Consider the following 6000-nt stretch of genomic DNA (forward strand, 5'->3'; position numbering starts at 1 on the left):
CATACCCCATCACAACAAGGAGCCATGTGTGTAATGTCAGCAGGGACAGTAAGATAAGTTCAGAAAGTAACCAACTTGGCAGATTAGAGGTGAATATTTTTCATCTGCAAAGATACTTGCATAATTACTGCTTGGGCTGCAGCCACAAGTGTATTTTTCTTTTCTGACTGTCCAGCAGAGTATTTTTTGACTTTATAAGAAAAAGTGATCTAAAGAAAAGAAACTTAAATGGATACTGTAAAGTACATGAACGGGATTGTGTGCCTTTCATGTGCCTGCTAGCACATTTGATATAAAATGCTGCTTCACTGAGGCTCTGAGTACCAGTCTTAAAGAAGTTACTGGTTTCTTTCTGTATTTTTATTTGAAGATGCCTTGCTTCCTGTATACAAGGTTAAATGGACAAGCTGTAACTACATTAGCTGAAGTAATTTCCTATCCTATTTTGTCAAAACTTTTCTTAGTAATCAAACCCTTGGACAGATAACTTTTTTTTTTTTTTTTTTTTTTTGTGATTCTGGCTGGAGCAAATTAAGATGTTAGAGCTGCTGTTCATTACAAACTATTAGAAACAGTTTATCTGCCCAGGAGTGCTTTCCACATTCGACAGAGAAATGTCCCAAGAGAATCCTTTTCTTTTGGTATTTAACCTGTAAAAGAGCACTAACATGACATTAAATACATAGTAATCAGTGGTTCAAAGCACTAATTTTAAACCACTGCTGTTGTTGTGGACAGATCCAAACCAAGAAGCTCTCCAAATCACATTTTACCACTAAACCAGTAGCGTTAGAAGAGTATATGACTTGGAGTGCTCAGATGTTTTATAAATAACATCCAGATCCTGAGATCTTTTGGTCCCGTTGTATTATAACAGCAACAGATTAAAACTGGAGAACTCAAATGTATGATTAAGTCCTTGAACCTATCCAAACTGTCTAAATTCAACATATTTCCAGAACAGACTGTTGAATTCTGGCAAAATCTGTAGCTTTTTGATTAAATTTCCTTCATTTTATTGTTTGGATATGTCTTAAATAGAAAATAGCCTTTTAATGGGCTATTAGACTTTCTGGTCTTTAGCAAAACTGAAAAATGAAGTAATGCATAACATTAACGAAAAAACAATTCTACAGAACTAAGATTCAGTTCAGAACAGTTCTAAAAATGTCCAGAGGCTTGTGTGTTTTTTTGGTTTATTAGTTTGTTTTTAGAAAACTAAACTAACAGGGAAAACCATTTTCTGGAAGCAGACCCTCCAATAACCAGTTTCCAAAGGCCTCTTTTTTGCCATTAAATCAAATAACATATCATTACGATGAATCCTCCAGTTCCTTTTACTGCTTTTTTTTCCAGTATCTTTGAACATTTGTGTTTCCTCGTGCCTGTGCAAAGCCAATCCATGCAGGATTGCACAGGCAGCCTTGTCAGCACAAGCTGCATTTGTTTAGGAGCTCCTTCACCAGGTATAAATCTAAAGCTGAACATACGTTACTCCAGGGCGTTTTCCTCAAGCAACTTTTATTCCTTTTGTTAACTCTTGGGCCTACATTCTCTACATGGCACCAGCCAACAGGCCTGTTGGGCTGAGGGCACTAATGGGCCCTGACCAGCCCCTCCTGGGCCCCCACCTCCCACCCAGGGCACCTTTTAAGCTCAGCCCTGAGACCCTCTTACCCCCTGAGCTGTGCTGTACCTCAGCCCCTGCCTCCAGCAGGCTTGCTGTGTGGCCCGGCTCTGTCCCCAAGCTGCCCACGGGCCTTTGGGCAAGGTGAGCTTTTGCTAAGAAAAGGAATACTTCATGATTTGGGCATTTATTTTTTTTTTTTTTTAACCTTCACAGCTCTGTTTTGCAGCTGGGGTTCCTCCTCCCTTTCTCCCAGCACAGAGTTAGGGATGCCTGTTAAAGTTCCTTAGAAAATAAAAGCTGAAATGTGATCTTGGCCCTTGAGATCCTGGTTGTCCTTTGTGCCCCCCTCCCTGGCCTGGCTCTGGGTCAGTCACATGCAGGCTGGGCCCGTACCCTGTGGGGCTTGGCTGTGGAAGAGGTTGGGGCTTCTGCAGCACCTGCAGGCACCTTCCCGCCGGGAAGCACCCCGCCTCTGACAGCCTGAAACCACTTTTCTTGGGAGGGGAAGGTGTAGGCCTGGGAATCTTGGGTGGAAGGAGGGATGAAACCTCTACCCCAGCACTTGGGGCAAATGTGCTCTGGCTTCAGAGCTATTAGATGAAAAGAAAAATACTTGCATTTCTGTGTGCTGAGCCTGACTTGGTGTGCTGCAGGAGTTCTGCAAGGCTGCTAGCCTCACGCTGCCCCATGCAACACACTATCATGCTAATGGGCAGCAGGACCCTGATAACAAAAACTAATTTAAGCTCTTCTTTCTACTTACAACTTGCATCCATATGCTATGATCCTAGTTGTGGAAACATTTATGTATGCCCTTAACTTCCTTATCCTGTGCGATACCACTGAAATGTATTTAAATGGAATTATTTAGAGTACTGGACTTAACTAGAGGCATAAACCAATAAAATTAGTTTAGTGTGTAATTTATATCAACTCTGTTTCCTTCCAAAAGACTTTAAAGATTTTCAGATATGTTAGTAGAGTACTGGTGAAATATCCCTGTAGCTGCTGAATTTTGCCTTGTTTGTTGTCAGTCGCTTATATTTGCTTAGGAATTAACATTAGAATGAATGGAAGCGGTTGGATTAATGGTCAAGAGTACAAATGGTCAAAGGATAAAACAAATTTGAATATTTTGCAAATATTTCACTGCCATATATGAAATACATTCTGCACATATGTTATTAATTTGCTGACTGGCATGGAATGAAAAGGCCTACTTTTGGTATTTCAGGTTACAACAGAAAGTGTTTCTTCTACGCTTCCAAATTATGATACTTATTATTCAGCACAACTTTAAAGTAGCTAAATGAGAGATGGAGATAGCAATAAAGCACGCCCAGCATTTGTTTTTTACTGCCAATGTATAAACACAAAGCACCAGCATATTTAATTTGTGTCTGAGCCATGAAGAAGATAAGCAAGAACCAACCTGGGCAGCTTTTAGAAAACTGTGGAAAAAATGTTCTTTCAAACCTAAGCCTGTATTTCTAGGGTTTTTTTGATCCTGACTTCCTTGCTCACACGTGAAAGCGGTTTCATACTCATTCCCTTTAGGTAAAAACATTCAGGCAACCCAAAGCCTGAAGAGGACAGGGAGGCAGAGTCCAATAATGCCTTCACAACCATGCTAACAGCATTTAAAACCTAGTTCCACTCTCCACATGCAGTTCCACATGGTCACCTCAGTAGGATAATAGTTTGCCCAAAGCATAAATCCTCTTGTGTGGTGACTGTCAATTGACTCCAACTGTAAAATGCAGTGAGAGCAAACGCAGTGGTGGGAACACATGCTGGTATCCGCATCGCTGCTCCCCTGCTTGGCGCTGATGCTGACATGTGTCAGAATGGAGGCTGCCATTTCGTCTCTGGCTAATAGGGGAGTATGTCCTAGGGTGGTTCTTCACCTGTAGTGCTAATGGTAGTCCTGTTCAGAGAGGTTTCTTTTCAGATCCTCCAGAAAGCTGCTGCTGTTATCCCTCCTGAATAACACTGTCTGGATAACTGACCATTTACTAGTGTCAGGAGGCAGAATACTGTCATAGGCATATACGATATCATTTTGTAATGTTCTGTTTGCACTGTGCAGTGGACAGATGAAACTCAGAATGTGTGGTTTGAATCCTCTGCAGACTTAGTCTGACTCTAATCCAAGTTAAACTTTGATCCTCTATTATTTAATGTCAAAATGGAAAATGGCAATAGGAGACTGAACACACAAACATCTATGCCTTTCCCAGAAGGAAGTGTTATATGCCATACATTTAAACTCAAACAATGGTATATTATGAACCGAAGAGTTCGTGGGCTCAGCTCCTTAGAAGATAGTGTTGTCCAGTGTGCAAATTCCTTTGTGGTGAATGTCAGCTAACTGTGACCTTACACATACCAGTGCCACTCCTGTCTTTAATCAAGTTAGGCAATGATTACACTTGAGCAACTTTCAAGACAAGCAGACCTAGAGACTCCAAACTGCAGTCTCCCTGATCCTCATTCATGTGCCCTGATTTTGCACTACATCTTGTTTGAAAGGGAAATAGGAACATAGGTGAGTGTTTACCATTACACACATGGAGCAAATGATTGGAATTAATCAACATTATTTGCAACAACCCTCAAGTTCAGCAGCCTGTCAAACGGAGTGCAACTGGCATTAACCAGGTGTCTGTGTGTTGCCCTTAAGAGCAAGGAGTGGTGGCAGCACTCCCCCTGATCCTGGGGAACCCTTCCCTGCATGTAGGTATTTCTGCGCTACTGCTGCAGCACATGTATTATCATTAATGTGGCACTAGTGAAAGTGAAATCCAGTATTCAGCACTGGAAAATAGGAATCCAAAGTTTCTTAAAAATGCTTAGTATTATGACAAAAAGTATAGCACATACATAAAATTATTATTAGACTATTATACGGTTTGTTCTCTGTGCACTGATATTGCACTGTCATTTCCTAATGGACTTATTTACATGACTAGATTACTCACTGTGTAGACTGCAGTAAATAAGGGTGATAGGCTGGTACACAGGTATGATACATGTACTCCAACTCCCTATCTAACAGCATCTTCTTTCCTCAGAGATTTTCTGCTGCAGCTCTGAGTCTTGGAACACTTTTCCTTATTTTACCTTTGCCTATAATTGTATCGGTTCAGTGAAGTTTTGCCCAAATTCACACTGGAATTGTGAATAGGATCAAAGTCTGTGGTGTAATTAAACCCATCCCACTCACAAGAATTCAGCCTCTTTTCTGAAAGCTACTTCATATATACATATATAAAATGAGTTTGCTTGTATGTGCTAATGTCATCTGTTTCCCATTATCTATGCTTTGAGACCTATATATGAGGAAACATTAAGTAAAACATTTTTATTAGACACTTTTAAACTACATTAGAAAATTGAGACAGTATTCAACAAGTAGGGCAGTAGGTTAAGTGAACTAGCTGTACCTAAGGCAGCATTTGCACCCTAGATCATATGGTGTGACAGCGAGGCTGCACAATTTCAGATTTATCCAGCAATGACTGCATCCAGCTGTGTGGTAATAGGCTAAACTTTGACTTCACAGCCAAGGGAGACAGATTCATTCTGGAGCTTAAACCTTGGGCCCTGTGACTGTCAGCTATTGCCTCTAAAGGTCTGCTTTCTCCAGAAGTCTTTCTGAAGACACCATTGATCAGTACATGTACAAAATGACTGTGCAAATGTGTGCCAGTATTCTTGCAAAAATGCTACTGCATGCTTGGAATTAAAATAGTATTGTTGTCACCATATGCTGCATGGACTGCTAAACCCATTTTTCATTCAAATTCTACAATTCGGGCTTTTTGGATTTAGTGAATCTTAATGTTGCTCACATTGCTATGCAGTTGCTCGATGATGTGGGTGTTCGGAGCAACCACAAAGGCTTCATGCTTCTTATGGAGGCTTCACAATCCTATAAATGTGGTTAGATGCAGTTTTTTCTGTGCACTACTAGGAGAGTTTTTCAATTAAAATGCCAGTAGGATTTTTGGATGTAGCAAAAATACTGCAGCTTTCTGTACTCTAATTCTCAGAAATATTTGTCTTGTATTGGCATGGGAAAAGGTGTCCAATTGGCCAAAGTCTGGCCAAATTGCAAGAGGCCAAAGTGCAAGAAAATGAAACATCATAGTGGGGAATGCAGGCAATTAGAATGATGCACCATAATCTATACTTACTATTAATCAATTGAAAAATCACAGCTTCATGTGACACAGTAGAACTTTATCTGATTACCAGCAACAACAAGTCAGAATTATGATTTTAGAAGACTTTTTAAGAATAGTAAACTTTTAACAAATGTGCTAGCACACTGGCAAGTAAGTCATTGCTCCCTGTGATCTTGTACT

The sequence above is a fragment of the Leptosomus discolor genome, chromosome 3, assembly GCF_034619465.1.
Source record: "Leptosomus discolor isolate bLepDis1 chromosome 3, bLepDis1.hap2, whole genome shotgun sequence".
NCBI lineage: Eukaryota > Metazoa > Chordata > Aves > Leptosomiformes > Leptosomidae > Leptosomus > Leptosomus discolor.